Source organism: Pinus tabuliformis, chromosome 4_1 (assembly GCF_031772625.1).
Source record: "Pinus tabuliformis cultivar Carrire ecotype Pingquan chromosome 4_1, CPIR1, whole genome shotgun sequence".
Taxonomy (NCBI): Eukaryota; Viridiplantae; Streptophyta; class Pinopsida; order Pinales; family Pinaceae; genus Pinus; species Pinus tabuliformis.
Window position 1 is genome coordinate 614,574,948 of NC_142303.1, and position 20,541 is coordinate 614,595,488.

A 20,541-nucleotide genomic window follows, 5' to 3' on the forward strand; every position below is an offset into this window, starting at 1 on the left:
CTCATGCCATACATCACTAACCATCACCATATTGGTCTCTACCCAAGTTGTCCAGGGCTCCAGAGTGTTTGTTCCAATCAAGGCTTCCATGACTAGTAACTCAACCCACAACTATTTCTAGGCTTCCAGAGCGTTTGTCCAACCAAGACTTCCAAGACTAGTAACTCAACCCACGAAGGGCTTCTAGAGCGTTTTTCCAACCAAGGCTTCTAGGACTAGTAACTCAACCCAAGTTGTTATAGGGCTTCCAGAGAATTTTTCCAACCAAGGCTTCCTGGAACTAGTAACTCAACCCATAGCCAAAGGAACATGAGAACCAACCAGAAAAATAAAATAAAGGAATCCACAACACCATGATTATCCAGGAAATGGTAAGGTTGGGAAAATCCATTGTCAATCTAGGCAATTTTCCATGCCAATAACAAATCATAACCAAGAAACCACATGCATATGCCATGCATTCCAACACTAGTGAGGAAAACATACATGCAACTCGGTACCTGCAAGAAAAACCCATTGTAGTTTTTGATCCCAATGTCCTCTTGCACTTTCCTGCTCTTCCTTTTCCTTCTTTCTCCAAACTCCAAGTATGCCACACTCCTCCAAGGGTGCTCTAAGAAAAATCTAAGTGTCCAAGAGTATGAGAGAGAGATCCAAAATTAAACTGACAAAAGGTACCAATTGATCCTCAGAAGTATTTTGATCAATGAGGCATCTATTTTCTTCATTTTTCATTATTTTCCTTCATTTTCCTCCTCACATGCAACCTATGACCTTTCACCTCCCTTTTCTCCTAATTTCCATTATTTTCATAAATAAAATGCCAATAAATGCCTCATGCATTTCCAAATCCTTCTCCATTTCCTTTGTCAACTTTCTTAGCCATTAATTAATCGCAAGTGATCCTCGTCACTATGTTTTTTCCAAACATTCAGCTTGGAATGCATGTCCCATGAGCAAGGTCTTATTTTACCTTTATTATTTTTTACATGGATTTTTTACTAGGGTTATTACAAAACCCTCCCCCTTGGGGGAACGTCGTCCTTGGTGTTCAATGACACATACAACGACAAGACTGCTAAAGGAAAAACATACTGCCCATGGAGCTTTATAACTTAGCTCGTTGCAGTATTTACAATAATCAACTTGCTGAGAAGAAAACCAACATGACACCCATACCGCTTATTAGAGCTTTATAACATAGCTCATGGCGGTATTTACATCCATATACATGTGTACATATACCAAAACATCATAGCAAAATATATAATGAAAATACCAAAACATTCACTCAACCAGCGAATAGAGAAGGATACATAGCTTGCATCTGATTTTCCATCTCCCATGTAGCTTCCTCGGGCCAAAGTTCTTCCACTGCACTTTAACCTACTCGGTTGCTTAGATTCAAAGCATGAGCATATTTCTCTGCAAAATGCATTGAGGTTTTGGATAGAATTCTCCCTTTGGCTCCACCTGCAATACATACTAGTCAATCACATGATCAACATCTTTAACATACTTCTTAAGCAATGACACATGGAAAAAATCATGGAATTTCATTATCAGGCATTGCACGTTGATAGGCTACGGTTCCAATCCTCTTAAGAATCCTGAAAGGTCCACAAAACCGGGGTGCCAGCTTGGCACACGATCCAATCCGCAAGGAGTTATTCTTTGACTTGAAGTGCAAGTACACTTGATCCCCAACCTAAAACTCCTTAAACAACCTATTCTGATCTACATAGCTCTTCTTCCTATCTTGTGCTTCTTTTAGATTCTTCTTTATTACCTGCATTCCCTATTCCATTTCTGCCAACATGTCTGGTCCAATCAACACCCTGTTAACTGGATCACTCCAACTAATAAGAGTATTACAACTTTTCCCATAGAGTGCCTCAAACAAACTCATCCTCAAAGATTCCTGATACCCATTTTTGTAAGCAAATTCAACCAATGGAAGATATTATTCCCACTTCTGCTGCTGATGCATCACATACATCCTCAACATGTCCTCCAATATCCTGTTGACCCTCTATGTATGTCCATCTATCTACGGATGATAAGTTGTGCTGAAGGCCAATTTTGTACCTAATCCTGCAAACGACTCCTTTCAAAACTTGGAAGTGAACTTCACATCCCTGTCAGACATAATCTTCTGCGGAACACCATGCAATCTCACTACACCTCTGATGAAGACCTATGTTACATCATTCACTGAGTATGTAGACTTCACCGGAATGAAGTGCACTACCTTCGTTAACCTATCCACCACAACTATGATGGAATCATGCTGCCTAGATGTACTCAAAAAACTTGTGATAACGTCCATGGAAATGACATCCCATTTCCACTTTGGAATCATAATCAGATATAGTAGTCCACCTGGATGCTTACACTCTACCTTCGCCTATTGAAAATATAAGCACCTAGCGACGAACTCTTCCACGTCTCTCTTCAAATTCGACCAATAGTAAAACATCTTCACCGTCATCAGTGCCTTCTAATATCGTAGGTGACCTGAGTACAGTTTCTCATGGAACTTCATCAAGATCTCCTTCTTGAGCTCACTGTTGTCTGACACATATATCCTATCTATAAACCTAACCAATCCATCTGCCATGAGACAATAGTTCACATCCTGTGCACCTATACCTGCACCTGTATGTATACTTGTACCTGTACTTGTACTCTACTGTAACTTGTGCCTGAGATCCATGTACCTGTTATCCTGCTGACCTGCCTATAAGATCTAAGCCTGTAAATCTATCCCATAAGAACTCATAGTTGCTATCTGGTTCACCTGTATCCGCTTGCTAAGATCCTATGCAACCCTGTTCTTTTTACCTTTAATATACCTGATCTCATAGTTGAACTCATTGATTGTGGCCAACCATCTAGCTTTCCTAGCATTTAGATTTGGTTGGTCAAATAGATACCGCAATCCACTATGACAACTCATCAATACAAATAGTCTGACAAGAAGATAGTGCCTCTATATATTCAATGCATGAATGATCGCTTTCCAACTCAAGATCATGTGTCAGATAGTTTTTCTCGTGCTCATTTAGTTTATGTGACTCATAGCACACTACATGTCCTTCTTGCATAACAACTCCACCAAACCCTCTCTTGTAAGCATTTTTACATGCCACAAACTCTTTGTCCTAATCTGTGATCTTTAACACTGGAGCATGTGTCAACAACTTCTTTAACTACTCAAAACTTATTTCACATTCCTCTGTCCATTCAAACTTCTTACCTTTTCGATGCAATGTTGTGATGAGATATGCAATCTATGAGAATTTATTGATGAACCTCCGGTAATAATTTGCTAACCCCATAAATGATCTTACCTCATCTACATTTCTAGGAGCTTCCCACTCCATGATAGCCCTTATCTTCTCTATCTCTACTGTTATGCCTTCCTTGGAAACCACATGTCCTAATTAATGTACCTCTGTCTGAAAGAAACTGCACTTGTTGATCTTAGCATACAACTGATGCTCTCTCAATAATCTCAATACTGTTTCTAAGTGTTTGACATGCTCTTCTTCATTTTTAGAATATACCAATATATCATCAATGAACACAATAACAAACTTGTCCAAATAAGGACGCAACACATTATTCATCAAGCACATAAAAGTAGCTAGAGCATTAGTCAAACCAAATGGAACTACAACAAACTCATAATGCCCATACCTAGTCTGTAAAGTAGTCTTGTAGATGTCCTCCTCTTTAATGCATACCTGATGATATCCGGATCTCAAATCAATCTTTGAGAACACTATTGCTCCCTTCAATTGGTCGAACAAGTCATCAATACTCGGCAACGGGTACTTGTTCTTGATGGTAATTTTGTTCAAATACTTGTAATCAACGCACAACTATAATTATATTCAGGGTCAATCAAAATAGAAACAACTTGATCACAAAGCTTACTGTCCATCTTGATAATAGATGCTTCGTGATCTTCCTACTTGTTATCCAACGCTGCATAGATCCTACGAATACTCTGTCCAACATCTTCCACTATTTGTGCCTCCTGAGCATTGTAGATTTGCTGTCTACGACCCCGATGCTATGGACAGTCTCTCCTGCGATGCTCTCCTCCAAAAGTCCAACACTACAAAGGCTTCCTGCCTTCATTTTGCTCCTCAGATCGAAGTCCCTGCCCTTTGTAAGATGCATTGAACTTCTTAGATGGCGCCACATTCTCTTTATTACTTGTACCCTGAGGTCTTGCTTGCTTCTTGTCCCATTTTCCTTTGTTCTTTGCATTACCTTTCTAGTCTGGCTTAGTCTCAAATCTACACTTTGATTGCTCATAGCAATGATTTAGCTTCTGGATGGCCTCCTACAATGATCTAGGCTCATCAAACCCAATCCTGTTCTTGAATGCTATCAGAAACCCACTGATGAATCTTTGAATCTTGGCCTTCTCCTCCTTGAGGTAAGGCACATACCTCAAAAAATCCAGAAATCTACTAGTGTACTCTTCATCGGTCATAGATCCCATCTTTAGCTCATAAAAATATTTTTCCCCGTCATCATAGTACCTCTCTGATATATACTTCTTCCTGAATAGTCTCTCGAATTCACTCCAAATCAACTCCTCCTCATAAATATTTCTGACATTCTTTACATCTTCCCACTAGATATTTGCTTTACCTTTAAGACTAAATGTAGCTATTTTGGCCTTCATGTTCTTTGAATAATTGTGCAATCTGAAGAACTTATTCATTCCAAGCAACCATGCTTCTGCATCCTGTGACTTCTTCATCTCTCCATCAAATGTAGGTGGCTTTTCTTTCTTAAAATCATCCGTAAAATATCCCTTGTCACTCCTCCTGTAAGGATGATAATGATGACAAGCATAGTGCCTATCAGAACTAGAACTAGAATAGTACCTATGTCTATCACCTATCCTATCTGGAGTGTCCAAGGACCTACCATCTCTATTTGTGTCCTCTCTATCCAACTTGTTCCCATCATGAGATCTACTGCCATATGCCCCATTAATTCTATCCTTCTGCCCATGGTTGATCCGAAGTGGTCCCTGTCTCTGCAATTCTGACAAACTCTGAAGGATTACTGCATTGAATTCTACTTTTTTCTCTTGTGCCTAAATGATTCTATCATTTTTTGCTTTACAACTCCTTATTTCTGCCTTCAATATTCTCAATGTGTCTGCTAAGTCAGAATAATTCCCAACACCATGTTGCTCATCTGATCCATAAGGAGAATCTTGTGAACTGTAGTCTACCATCTTGCTAGTCATCTTGATCTCTTTCCTGCAAGGCATCTTATGTTAGCTAAACTAAATCATAAACAAACCAATGTACCTTAGCATAATTTAGGGAGGATATCTCATCTGCAAGATCAACCGATTTAGCGTGATACATGTATAAACATAATCATAACAACATATAGACATATATCATATAGATATAACAACATATAGACATCATTCTAACCATAGTCCAGTCATCAATGCATGACCATATCAACTACACATCATGACCTCATGTATGACAACAACAACCATATCCATGTATGCATAATGATATATAAGCACTGGCATGCATAACCAATACATAACCGATATACACTGATGACGACACATTCCACGACAACACCATCAACCTTCACATGGAGACATCACTACAACCATGATCAACACCATGCATATGCAACAAGCACATATACCACACATATGAGTAACACATATGCAACTGACATGAATGCATGACCAACACACCGCCCATCCAGTCCAAGGGGTGAACCATACTCTGATACCACTTTGTAACACCCTCCTCCCACATCTACCCAAGTAACCGACCAACTGGGGTAAACATGTGATGAAGATTTACTATGATATGATTCAACTCCCCATGTGTCAGTTAAGGAAGTGGAACCAACAGAACACACTACACAAACCTTCCAAACATACTATAGAACCCCAGGAGCCATCCAAACCTTACAGGTGACTAGCTCTTGGGACAAAATGACCTTTTACTACATTAAACCCTCATTCACTCCCATAACATGGTCATGAGTATGAATGGAACCCTATAGTCTCTCCCACAGCATGGGCATGCATGCGACTGGAGACTTTCCTAGGTAGTTCTGTGCCTGCAACGTCGAATTCTGTGCCACTTTTTCAGGGACATGGATCAGATCATTGCCCAGGACTCCATGAAACTTCAAAAAATGAATGATAACATTGGAACAATGATACAAATGTAATTACTTGAACAAGGACTTGACTGGACCCCTACTATCCATGACAGACATTTCATCAAACATGTCACAAATATGAATTCTACATGTTTAAACAACAAATCTGAGCATATGGGTCTAATACTTATCTGAGAATCACTAAGAAGCATTTGTGCCTCATCACAATAACTACATTACCATTTATTAGACCATATATTCATTGTACATTCAGTGATTAACCAAAACATGATGAGAGCCATACATTTTCATTGTCATAAAACTCATTCATAACCAACATATAACCAACATAAATATCAATAATATAAAAACCATATAAGCCACATACAAACAAGTATATTTACCCATAAAATACCAAGGAGAAAGAGAGATCTTATTGATGATTGCATAAGTCAACTAGGTATGCGACTTCCATGAACCATCCGACTATAGATTAGGCTAAACCAAATCCTTCTTTTAGTGAGTCACCCCTTGTGCCATATTCCAAGCATGAATGTGGGATCTCATAAAACAAATAAATCAAAACCATCCAAGGCTTCTAGAGGCCAAACCATGTCAACCCTCAACTAGTGATTCCACCTCACAGTTGGACATCACTAACCATCACCAAATTGGTCTCTACCCAAGTTGTCCCGACCTCCAGAGAGTTTGTTCCAACTAGGACTTCTAGGACTAATAACTCAACCCATAGTTAATGTCGGGCTTCCAAGGTGTTTTCCCAAATAGGGCTTCCAAGACTAGTAACTCAACCCACCAAGGGCTTCTAGAGCGTTTTTCCAACCAAGGCTTCCAGGACTAGTAACTCAACCCAAGTTGTTACAAGGCTTTCAAAGTGTTTGCTCAACCAAGGCTTCCAGGAACTAGTAACTCAACCTACAGCCAAAGGAACATGAGAACCAACCAGAAAATAAAAGAAAGGAACCCACAACACCATGGCTATCCAGGAAATGGCAAGGCTAGGAAAATCCACTATCAATCTAGGCAATCCTCCATGCCAATGAAAGATCATAACCAAGAAACCACGTGCATGCCAACACTAGTGAGGAAAACATACATGGAACTCGATACTTTCAAGAAAAACCAGTTGTAGCTGCTAATCCCGATGTCCTCTTGTGCTTTCCTGCTCTTCCTTTTCCTTCTTGCTCCAAACTCCAAGTATGACACACTCCTCCAAGAGTGCTCAAAGAAAACTCTAAGTGTCCAAGAGTATGAGAGAAAGAGAGAATAGAGAGAAAGCTCCAAAACTGAACTACCAAAAGGTACCAACTGATCCTCATAAGCCTTTTTATCAATGAGGCCTCTATTTTATTCATTTTCCATTATTTTCCTTCATTTTCCTCCTCACACGTAACCTGTGACCTTTCACCTTCCTTTTCTCCTAATTTCCATTATTTTCAGAAATAAAATGCCAATAAATGCCTCGTGCCTTTCCAAATCCTTTGCCATTGTCTTTGTCAATTTACTTAGCCATTAATTAATCACAAGTGATCCCCATTACTACGTTTTCTCCCAACATTCAACTTGGAATACGTGTCCCATGACCAAGGTCTTATTTTACCTTTATTAATTTTTACATTGATTTTTGACCAGGGTTGTTACATGTTGATGTGTTACATTATATGGTTTACATATTCTTATGTTTAATGTTGTTCATGGTTTAAATATGATCAGTTTTGTATCACATGGTGCTGGTAATGAAACTATGGAACATATAAATTTTAAAATGAAAGCATAAACTAAGTAAAATTTGATTAGGCATGAAATGTTGATTCACCCTCCTTGTATCTTTATTTCTAACAATTGCTATCATAGAAGGTTATCTCCAGGGAATATTAATTACTTGAGAGTAGATTGAGACCATGGAAAAGAAGCATAAGAAGAAGATGTATCAAAAGAATAACAACAAACAAGCTAGAAAACTCAAGAATGGTGATCACGAATTACCACGTATTGGAGTTTGTTTTAATTGTGGATGTGATGGTCATCTTACATCTGATTTCCCATTTTATTTCACATGTAGTGATGATGATACACTTGATATTGATGGATTAGAAGATGATAATCAATCACTTGAAATTGATCTTTCAAGTAGAAGTGGAGATAATAATTTTGTAGAGAAATGCGATTCAAAAAATATTAAAAGTAAAGAGCAATGCAAGATAGTGGCCCTAGAAGAGGAGATTAGAAAGCTCAAAGATGAGAATACAAATCAATGAAAGTTATTGCAATTTTTTGATGAAAAAGAGTGTGGTTGCAAAGAAGAAAAAATCAATTTAAAAACTCAATTGGAAGTATCAAGAAGAGTCAAGGATGTAGTGATCAAGAAGCTTAGAGAAAGAATCAGTTGTGAAATATTGGGAGCTGAAGTAGAATATTCAAGAAAGAATTAGAAAGGACGAGATTTAATCCTCAAGCAACTATAAGCACATAAAAAAAAATGGAGCAGCTAGTTGCAATGTGACAAAGGAGAGTCATCAACAAGATCAACAACTAAAAGAAGAGCCAAGAAAAGTGCATTCACCTGTAATGAGAGATGTCGAGTGTTTTAATTGTCAAAAACTTGAAGATTGTAGAAACAAGGAGATCAAGTCCTCTCAACAAAAGAAGAAGAAATGTGAAAAGTGCCCTCATGCAAGAATGCAAGGAAAATTCCCCCCATCACGAAGATCATCAATAGTGAGGTATAATCATTCTTTTTAAGGATATTGTTTCTCATGTAATGTTTTTGGCAATAAGGTCACTGATTGTAGATCTAGAAAGTGGAGTAGAGGAAAAAACCACCCAAGGTTGAGACCTGAAACCAATATCAAACAAGCATCTTATTAAATGAGGTGTTATGTGTGTCACAATCTCAGACACATGGTCAAATATTGCAGGAAGACCATAATGTTTAAGCCATTCAACTAAAAGAAGTAGATTTGGAGGAAGAAGGAACAACAACCAAATGAAAGAGGGGAAGACAGTCCCCACTGTAGTCTTTTGTACCAAATGCATATTTCTAAAAGGATTACAGAAGTGAATGTTAGGTGCATGGCCTCATGGGAAGAAAATGATAGCAACATAGGAACTTATGACTATCAGGTCCATAGGATAAATTTGTTGGAAAGAGATGCATGATCTCAGGGGGAGCTATGCATGTGTGCTATTTCACTAGTTCAACTTTGATGATTATTTCATATGTTGCTAGATTATTCTTTTGATGATGCTTTATGCTACTAATAATGCATTTAGGAAATCTAACGTGATCATGGTTGGTGACGAAGAGTTGGCATAGGTTCACGGGGAGCTTTCAATAGCTCATTATTGGCATTATGGTTCCTTATTAGTAGAAAAAGGAATATTTGGCACTATCTACCTTACATTTGTTCATTGTATATTGTTGATGATGCCTATATAGTGTTTGGGGTTGTATGATAGTGTGTTGATCTATGATGATTTCATGGTGTCTCATTCATATTATTATTGTTGTTATGATAGATCAGTCTTATTACATTGCTTCATTGGTGCATTTCTTACTGTTTATTGACATCTTGCATTCATGAGGAAGATATATATGTTATTGTCACTATGTCATCATATTTACAAAAAGTTCTTTATTGATGTTGGTTGATATTCAATATGTTGTTGATGAGTCCTATTCCACTTAATCTCTTGTTGACAATAGACATGTGCCATCACGTATTGTACTTCTATTTGTTGATGGATGCCATGTATTGATCATGCATATGTATTATTATTATCTCATTATTTGGTGCATTGGTCATGAAAAGACCCATGTTCTTTAGCATATTCATCCATGTATGGCTACTGGATGTCAAAGTCATGTCTTGACATGTATATGACCCTATCACTCTGGGTAATTGATGTAAACTTGGGTTCATAAAGTCATTGGTTGATGATATCCATGCTTAGAGAATAAGTATATATCAATCATATGTGCTTATGAACAACTATGTATTTGCCTCATAAATCCTTGTACTTATATTGCATATCACTAGAATATCTAGTATATGCTAAGGGGGAACATGGTTAGTATGAGAGGTTATGATCATATTTATAATGTTGTGCATTTCAAGGGGAGTACTTATCTTAGCTTGGTTCTACCATTTTCCCTTGATGTCAAAGGGGGAGAGAAGGACTTGGTGTTTTGCAGGAGGTTGACATCAAGTCCGAAGCGGGAGATTGTTGGCATTATGACTAATATGTTGTCCTTTATGTCAACCTAAATTTCAACTTGACCATTATGTTATCATGGTTTTTTCACACTCTTGTCACATCATGTCATTATGGTTTTGACACATTATATCACTCTTGGTAAGCATGCAAATTTGATGTGCCTAGATAGTTCATAGATGGAGGTTCTTTTCTTAATGAATGGAAAGATGTTGCAGGTTTCTTGGTGATTACAAAGGAGGTGCAACAAGTTGCACAAGGTTTGGAGTAGTTGCAGGAAGGTGGTCTAGGTTTTTTATGCATGTGAGTGAAGTTTCTAGGAAGATACCTGAGGAGACACATGCGATTAATTGGAGGAAGGTTTCTGATGATTATTGAGGTTGATTTGATGTTCCTAAGACTTGTCAAGGCTTTGAAAGGTCTTATAAGTACTAGAGGAAACATCCCAGAAGTTGGAGGAGCTTTAACTGAAGTTAGACTACAACCAAAATCAACTTTATAAGAACCAATAGGATTCAAGATGATGATGTCAACCCTAGGGGACGATTCACCATTTTTGGAGTAAAAATGTAAAAATATTAAAATATAAAAAAATATAAAAACTACTTTTTCAACTTGTATTTTCAACTTATCTCCCTATGGTTTTACTCAAATTTTGAGCGAGAGCACTTGTTGGATGCATAATTTAATTCCCCGTTTAGGTTACTTAAAAGTATGGAAAGCGAGGCTATGACCATGGGATAAGTCATTAGGCACAAAAAGATTGGCTTGAGAGCAATGAACCTATGTGCGCCAGTTTTTCCAGTGCTTAGAATGCCAAGGGACTGACAGGTGTGGTAATTACAATCTCCATTGGTAGATGTGAGCTCATTGCTACAACAAGCCAAGTTTCGTGGGCCCATAACCTACAAGTTCAAGGCTTGAACCTTTAGGGGTCAAATTTGATCAGAACCCTGATCTAGTTTCATCAACTGTTATCAAAGTAGGGAATGATTTCTTGCTTGTTGGAGAATGGAGAACAACTTCCGAATGCGGTTGGTAGAAGTTGGCAAGGCAATTCCATAGCTGTAATTGTGGGTAGAGTTGCCAAGAAAAGTAAGGAGTGCAGAAGCAAGGAGGGCTTAAGAAGGTTCTAGAGTAGGATAACCAATGATACCAAAAGATTGAGCTAGATGAGAGAGCTTGTTGAGCTCTAAGTGGAGGCTTGGTTGGTTCATTGTTGAGTACACACATAAGCTCAATGATACATGAGGAGAAAGAAGACCAAGATTGAAGATGAACGAGATGCAGTAATGAAAGCACATGACTAAGAGATCATAAAAATTTTCAACCATGGGAGTATGATGTAGGGACATAACCCTACCTCCCCAAATCATATTTGATTTTAGAAGCCTCTAGAAAGAACATCGTTGCACTAGATTAAGAGGACATGATTTCCTCATTTTATGTAAAATATAAAAATATTTGGAAGCCTCTAAAAGGTGTGTCATGGCGAGGTTCCTTGTTTATGTTAGGGTTTGTTTTCTTTCTGATATATAGTTATTATAGTGTAAAATTTGGCTGAGAGGGCGACCAAGCCTTGAGAGGTTGCGCCATGTAACTAAGTTTTTTTTAATCTAAGTTCCCTGTGCATTTGTAATTTACATGTATTTATTTCATGCATCTAGCCTTGCCCGATTGTTATATTTATCATGTCGTGTTTGCACTTTTTGATTGTCGATTGAACAACCCAAATCCGTGGGAGGTGAGGATCCTTCACAAACGGTGGTTGCTAGCTAAAGGTAGCTTAGAGGTGGTGATGCGTAAGAGCCCAACACTTGGTTCTCATTAAAAAGGGGAGGTGGAACCACATCGTAATTATGTTAGAAATGTTATAGATTAAAGAGCATTGGAAACATGTCCAGCTAGGTAGAACAAGGACAAGCATAACCATGAAGGGTCCCCACACTCATTCATGACCATTGATTTGCAAAATCGAATCAAGGCCATTGAGCCCTTGTCAAATATTATTCCATCACACAGTGGAAGTGGGATTTTCTGATACTGTGGTTTGTATCTGATTATATGTCGGGCCCCGCAAGAAAGAGTCCATTGGGCAGTGAAAAGGGTCTGTGGATTCAATGATGATTGCCACCTGACATGTCTGGGGCCACTGATTCCCAAGATCAAATCGCGACCATTGATTTGAGGAGGCCCAATTTTCATGGAGGAGTCGATCCTTGTCGAGGTTATGTGGAAGTATGGCAGGCGAGGCCATGACTGTGGGATAAGTCCTTAGGCACATAAGGATGGGCTTAAGAGTGGAAAACATGTGCATGTTGTTTTGGTTAATGCTTAGAACGCCAAGGACCCGAGGGGTGTGGTGATTACACACTCCATTGCTAGATGCGAGCTAATTACTGCAATAAGTCGAGTTTCAAGGGCCCATAACCCACAGGTTCATGGATTGAACCTTTAGGGGTCCAATTTGATTAGATCCGCTGATTGATTTTCATCATTTAGCTAGGTACCATGTGGTAGAAATCTAATGGAAAAATCTTATAGCTTATTATACACTACAACTAGGTGCCACGTGGTATAAATCTAATGGCCAAATCCTATAGCTTATTATACACTGCATGGGGAAATGCAATGTTTCGATCTGGCACCATGTATGTGATGGTAATCCAATGACAAGATTTGGTGGCTTATGAGGTGTTGATGCCAACTACATGGGAAATGCACAGTTTGGATCTGGTGGCTTATGAGACACCATGCGGTGGGAATCCAACGACAAGATTCAATGGCTTATGAGGTGCCATGTGGCTCGAATTGGCATTGGTGTAGTGAGATCCCATGTGGTGGACATTCAATGACAAGATTTTATGGCTTATGAGGCGCCATGTTGTTTACATTGGCATTGGGGTAAACAAGATCTATGAATGGAAGCTAACTCTCTCTCTCAAGCATACGGTACTGGAAGCCTTGATTTCAGATTGTTGTATGAAATGAGAAATTAATACACCATTAGGGGCCAATTAGGCTCATTGTTTAGATAAGGCACTATTGTGTCATTATCAAATTATTAAATCTGAGTATTTTCATTACAAGATTTGGGGTTTATGAGGTGCCAAGTGGATTGTACTTGCATTGGGCTAAATAAGGGCTATGAATAGAATCCAACTCCCTCCTTCACACATACAATTCCTTTATGGTGGATAAGGATACTCAAGTGTATAGGACAACAAAGCCTATCTTTATAAGGTATATGATGTTTGAGAATTGGAATCCTTGATTGCATATTGTTTTATGAAATGAGAAACAAATACACAACTAAGAGTCAAACAATGCTTATTATTCAAGTAAATTGTATTGTCATTATCCAATTATTAAATCTCAATATTTTCATCACAACCACCATCAAGAAAATATCTCAAATTTTTAATGCTTTATTTTCTCCTTACCATTTCTTAATCAATAGTTTATTCTATACTTTCTCATGGACAATGCATTAGAATCTATAGAGTACTTGCAAAGAGATTTACCCAATTATTGAACCAACCCACCTTTTTTTTTTTTGTTGGGGGTTTATTTGCGCGTGAAGGATATTGAAATACTTTATCAAAATTCAAATGTTATAACCATTACCTATAATTACAAATTTAATTGGAGACTTACAGGCTACAACTTCTTGTGTCTATATTTCTTGTCCGCAAATTAAAAAAAAAAATGAAAGTGAAAAAAAATCAAATTTCAATGCCCATAATTTATGTAAATAGTTGTAGTGATACAAAGGATTCTATATGTTGCTCATAAAAGCACATAGAAATGGATTTCAGGGTTTACTGTAAGTGGGGAGGCATAAGTCGTTCGTGCCACACATTAATTATATATAAGAAAAGAAATGTGTAACTCTAGGTGACAATAGCTCAACCTGAAGAGTGCTTGCACTCGACACATTCTACATTCATAAGCAAGAAAACTCATACATTTAAGGAATTACAAATATGTTGAGGAGTTGGAACAACTTTCTCATAAATAGGATGTGCATCATAAATAAATCCCACAACTTGACCGAGACACCGCAATCACAACAAACATATAATAATAATCTCCATTAATTCCAAGTTGCCCCCTTAATGGAGAAATGTATCATAACACATGTTGGTCTTAATCTCAGCCAGACTTTACAATTTAACCTTAAAGTTTCATTTTTACCTTTCTTGCTGTTAAATAATAACACTTCTTCCTTAATTTATTCCTCTTTAACTGCGTGACATGATTGTGTTGTGGCAGTACTTCATCATATTCTTGTGGCTTGAATTTTTTTTCAATGCTTACAAATTCATAAGTAGGTTGTTGTGCTTTATCATTACATTTTTCAATACCATGTTCAATGGATTGTTGCCACATTAACTTATAATAATGCCTGATTTCTTTTGGACTCCAATGCATTAGAATGTCATGAACCTCTTCACTTTCTTCATTTTTCATGTAGTCTTCGACATTCATTGATTCTTCATATGTACATGTGAATTTGGTGTAGGTTTTATCAAGACATGGTGTTTCAATCCATGCTTTAATGAATTGTAGTTTTGCTTCAAATTTTGTTATTTCTTTCTTTTCATTGCTAATATCTCCACACTAAAATTTTACACTTAACAAATCATTTCTTCTCCTAGAGCATTTGTAACAAACCTTCAACAAACCTTCATTTGAAAAGTTTTCATCATCATATAGATATAGTGGCTCGTAAGTTGCAGCCCATTATATAGTCTCTAAAAAGAAAATCCAAGGTCATATACAACACTGTCCCTCGGGGACAACACCAACTCCAACGTTAAGTACCCTATAGCTCCAACAGCTCAAATGCTGAACAAATAAATACAAACATTATCTGAATCAAAATGGTGAGATACCAAGCTGCTACAATTTATGTGTGGCAAGAAACTTGCTAACGATTTGCTCTCCTACAACATTCTAAAGCGATTAACACGTATGCAACCGCACCCAAGCAACGATTCTCGTCTCTCTTTCCAGTCTTCTCGATCCCACGGATAAGGAGCGTCCTTGACCTTGAATCTATTTTGATAACGACTTGCTAACGATTTTCTCTCCAACATCTAGATTGCTGATTTGCTGAATATTCGATAATGAGAAGAACATGAATGGGATCAATTATTTGATCGTGCCCATATCTGTCTGATTACGAAATATTCGACGAATCAACAATCAAAACAAGCTCAAAGTACAACAAAGCTCTAACACCCAACAGTGATCCTCGTTATGCTTTTCAAACATACAGATGGCCCGCAGGGCACCTACGACTTTCTTTAGTTCAGCAAAGCCTCTCCACAACACTCTCTCCAAACAATGATTAAACACACGGTCAAATTCACCCTTTAAAAATTCCCTTATGAAACACAACTGACGTCGTCCTATTGCAAGAGCAGCCATGACTCCCAAAACAACAACTTTCAGCAGCTCCCAAGGCGCAATCCACCCTAATCTGCACCTATTTTCCAAAAGCACCGTGCCACACATGCACTTTCTACACACGTCACAACAATACGAAGCAATTTCGGTCTTCACTGCCACGCGATTTTCCACATCCTTCCACGGTGATCTCTCAAGTGAACACTAAAAAATATCAACAATCACTCTGCCATTGATGAGCTGGAAACTTAATGAAGACTTTTGGAGTGGAATCATGATGAATAAGTTACACATGAAGATGGATTGAGCATTGTGTCCTTCCAAATTGTGTTAATATTAAACTATATAATGCCTATGACATCATTTTTTAAAGTGACTTTCACAATTTTTATGCATAAGAGAAGCCAAGTACTCTTACAACTTAAGATTGAAGTGAGAGATTTTATATATGTATAAGACAATAAAATAAATTGGAAAATGTCTCCGAGTAGATTAATTTATTCTGAAATTGTGTTTAAGAAAGTGGTTTGATACCACTTGTATTCCAAATATTCTAAATAGAAATATAAATTATAGATATTGCTCTAAATTATAAAAAAAAACGTATTTACCCTTCATAATAAACAAATAAAAATTATAGTATTATATTTTATTTAATTGATAACAATTTTCACTTGTTTTTTCGGACAATTTTTGATTAAATAAAGTTTTAATTACAAATAACTTCACAAGTCATTTTTTACATTGCTTTTACAATTTTATATATAATATTTTCTACTTTTGTTTGGTAAACTTGGTAGATCCTTCTATTTTTATTAAATATAAGCAAGTTACATCCACATATGAATAGTTAGGTGGCCTTAACTTTCCCAAAGGGAAACCAAGTCTATTGGCCACTTAACAGCATGATAAGCCATCCAATAGCGAAAAATAATAAGTCTTTCTAGCCAAGCTATATAAGTCTATATGTCTTTGCCTTGTCCAAATACTATTTGCCTATGAACATAAAAAACAACATTCTAGAAATTAAAAGCTAACCACATATATAATAATCGAAAACTAAAACCATCTAGCAGACTACTCTTCTCCCTCGGCAGATGCAGACTCTACCAGAGCTGGATCCTTAACATTGGAACTCGGCAATTCTGTCTATGAAAGAAGGCATGGAAGGTGATCCTCAATTCAATGAAGGTGTCCATCTTGCTTTTGTAGTTGGAACTGAAATTTCTGGAAGTCCTGCTTGTAGGTAGGGAAATCCTGCACCTCTGTTGCCATACTCACTGAGATCTGCTCCAAGGCCTTTCCCAAGAGACTTTTCATGGTCCAATACAAGTATAAAGTCTATTTAAACTAGGTAATGCACCCTCGGGTAGGCTTGGGATCTGACACCATCGCTCACCAATCCTCCATGTCAATGTCCATTGAGCTCGCTTGGTGGTTCAAATCAGCTTCCCACTCCTCGATTAATCGTCTAATTTCCTCGTTGGTCCCTTCACGATATGTTGTGGCCGCATCATTTATGATGTTGTCTACTAGTTTTCGACCCCTTGTCTCGCCCCCAGAGGAGCTGGGCTACTCCTGCTGCGCAGACACTGGGGTTCTCCTGCTGCAGCCTCTAGCATTTGCAGCCCACACCATTGCCACGAGCTCATATTGCACACTGAAAAGGTGTGTATGGCGATTTGCTTATACTGGTGGTGGCCCGAGGCCATAAGATTTTCGCTTCCAGGTGACCCTACCACCCTGCACACCTACCATGGGAGAACAAAACAGTAATTTCCATGATAAAATTCGATGAACTCCCTCCGGTCTTATCTCATGCATCCCATCCTTGTCATTCGACCCACACAGAGACTCAACTTACGCAAGCCAGAACCAATTATCATGGTAATCAAAAGAAGAATTTAAGAGACCGACATGACTTACAACATAATCGTAGTCCCCATACCCAAACCATCGTAGACCTTTGCATCTAACCCTGCAAAGACTTCCACAGAGGAAAAAGGCATGGGAATAGTACTTTCTAACTTTTAAGAACATTCTAGGGAAGGAATTTTCTAGTTAGCCTTCTTACATTTGTTGTTTTCCAACTACTACATGGGCCTTCTTTACTAGTGATTGCCTCCATACATAATAACACATAATCACATATCTAACTACTTAGGGGGTTAAATAGGTTAGGACCCTAACACTACTTGTTGCCTCTTTCGATGTTGCATTTCTTGGTATTGGAGTTCACTACTCAATTTCCGTTACATCATCAGTGGGCACATAATTTATTCCTCATTCAACTTGCCATAATTTGAGTTCATGGATTAGACATGGATTGATGCCCCTAAATGATCTCCCTTTCTCTTTTTAATCACCATGGTTCAAAGCATATTACACTTCACTTCCAAGGCTACCATTTGACGGTTCTATCATATAAGTGTCCCCATAATTGTGGAACCTAAGTAACTTCCTACTGCTTATTCTCATGTATCTTTGTAATGGTTGTAAAAATTGATAATATGTTGGTAAGAATAGCTTCTTCATATTTTCTTAAATCCCTCCCAATCTTCCTCAGTTAATAAGTAATTGCCTATTGCTTCTTCTCATGAATCCTTGTAATGGTTTTAAAAATTGATGACTTGTTAGAATGAATAACTTATACACGGTTTCTCAAAGCCCTTCTTATCTTCCTTAGTTCCTGATAATCCATTATGAGATAACAAAGAGAACATTAGCATGCCTACAAAAACATTACAAAATTAGAAATGAGCCACAATTGGACCCAACAAAGAGTGTGGTGCCAAAGAAAGGAGACATAAATAAAAAACACTAAACCAAAGAAAATTATAAGCATTCACTATAGGTCTGTTGAACAAACCTCCTCTTGATATATAACATGAAAAACTTGGTAAAGAAAAATGGAAATAACATTTCTTAATTCTAGGAAACCAAATACAAACCTATACCTTCCCAGAACCATAAATTAATCTCAAATATGCCACTTTGATATAACCAAGCAAGAAATCATTGGATTTCAAGTGTAATTAAATCGACATAACTTCCCAATGAAGAACCAAACTCAACAATTAAGTACTCTTTAAACACTAGTGCCATAAAAATACCAGAAATATGAACCAATGAATCAAGAAAGGAAACCCACAACCAAAAAATACCTGGTTAGGGAGCTTGGATGTTTATGCTTCTTCATTAGCAACGACATTCAATATGTCTTAATCCCATCATGACGAAAAAATACTCCATTCCTAAGTTCATAATTGTGCGACTACATAACTAAAGACATGTGACAAGGAGCCCCCCATCTCATCTCATAACTGTCTCTATGATATGATTTGATGACCACATGTTGAGCCATGTGACATTTTAAAACATAAATATGTGGCTTGAACCTTATACTATGGAATGAGTGGATCGACCTAGTTTTTTCTTTTTATGTTAATAACCCCCTCTTTTAGGAGGGTGACTTTATTAGCAAAATGATCTACAACTTGATTATTCTATTTGAGTACATAAAAGAAAATGATACTAAAAAAGTTGAGAACTTCCTTTAAACCTTATAATATGGAATGAATGGATCAACCTAGTTTTCTTTTTATATGTTAATAACCCCCTCTTTAAGAGGGTGAATTTATTAGCACAAGGATCCACAACTTGTTCTATTTGAATACATAAAAGAAAATGATACTAAAAAAAGTTGAGAACTTCCTTTTTAGCTGTAATTTAAGACTGAATCAAGAGTATGATCAATAACAATATTCTTTGAGACCATCTTACTTATGATAAGTTTTGAGTCCTCAAACATGATAAAAAAATTATATAATAACTTTTAATGAGTAACATTAACCTTGCATTAATGCATAAACTTCCTCTAAATTATTAGAAACAATACTAAAACCCAAAACAAACATCATCATTGTTACTCTTCTAAAAACTATAATAACCCCTCAGTTGCCACCCAACATTCGACAAATCCAATATTAAAACATATCTAAATTAATTTATAATTTTTTTTTATTTTAATTTAATTTTTGAAAATAATATTTATACATTACATCTTTGGACCAATGAGGATGGTATTGTTATATTTTAAATTTAGAGTCATTTTAATGATATATTAATGCTTTTATGGATTATACATAAATTCAAATTATAGAGGGGTGAAAAGCTTTTTTTACCAATAAAGTAATTTAATATATTTGTTAAAAAGGTTTTAAACCGATGGGTTTTTCTTATAGCATGATAAATGAGAACGACATTATTTTTGCCAAGATCGAAGAGGATGGAGCGAGGGAGGAAATTTGTTTTACCACTTTGGAGTGGTCGCGCAATGCCCTGCCACGCACCGGAAGGGGTTTGATGACGGGCTGGACTATAAATATATATTAGTCGTTTGCTCGCTAAGGAGACAGATTCCGTTGTCGTCTAGTCCGGTTAGGATACCTGGTTTTCACCCAGGCGACCCGGGTTCAAATCCCGGCAACGGAAGGCAGCAATATTGCTTTTTGCTTTTCATGGTTTGTAAAATAAAATTTCGCTCTATTTTACTCTTTACAAGAGTATGTTGTTGTTTTGAAAATGCATTCCGGAGGAAGGTGGACCAAAAGTTGAGGATAGAGAGGTGGAAGGTTAAAAGGAAGACACAAAATGAGCGTGGAGGATGTCTGCGAAGGAAAAATATGTAGTGAGAACCCACATTGTAACTCT

General features: G+C 37.3%; 1 non-coding gene across 1 annotated transcript; it reads left to right on the top strand.

Annotated features, from left to right (window-relative positions):
• Positions 1-20,248: 20,248 nt before the first annotated feature.
• Positions 20,249-20,322, top strand: TRNAE-UUC (transfer RNA glutamic acid (anticodon UUC)). Its single transcript has one exon. It is a non-coding gene; the product is annotated as a tRNA-Glu (tRNA).
• The last annotated feature ends 219 nt before the right edge of the window (positions 20,323-20,541 follow it).